A 614-nucleotide genomic window follows, 5' to 3' on the forward strand; every position below is an offset into this window, starting at 1 on the left:
TCTGTTTTACTTTTTCAGCCTCAACTTTCGCTTTTCAATTTGTTACTTTTTTTTTTTTTTGATAATTTTTTACTCATTTTTTTACTGTCCTAGATTCTCTTCACACGATCCCTATTTTATTTTTAAGTCTTCATCCAGACCAGAAAACTAAAATAGTAAAATGTAACCTACTATAATGGGCTAAACAAATGGGAATAATCCATCAACAATAAAAACACAAATATCAACGTTCAAGGGACCTCTAGCAATGGCAAAAAATAAAAGAAGTTCTTACCAATAAATAAATAAATAAAAGGAGTCCTCCAGCACAATTATACGAATAACTGATAACTGAAGAAAAAAACATTATGATGAAGACCAAAAGCCCAAAAAGACAATATTATGATATAGTAATAATAAAAATAACAAAATATATGTACAAAAAAAAAATAACAACAAAATATGCGAACCAAAAACAAAAAGACTACACAAAAAAAATAAAAATGATAAAAAGTTAGAATTTTTTTTTAATTAGATTATAAGTAATGAATTCTTTAAAGGTGACTTAAATTATGTGTTATACGTTGTTGTGGTTTTTTATAAAATGTGAGTGATATTTTATCTTTTTATAAGTA

The sequence above is a fragment of the Arachis ipaensis genome, chromosome B08 (genome assembly GCF_000816755.2).
Source record: "Arachis ipaensis cultivar K30076 chromosome B08, Araip1.1, whole genome shotgun sequence".
Lineage (NCBI taxonomy): Eukaryota > Viridiplantae > Streptophyta > Magnoliopsida > Fabales > Fabaceae > Arachis > Arachis ipaensis.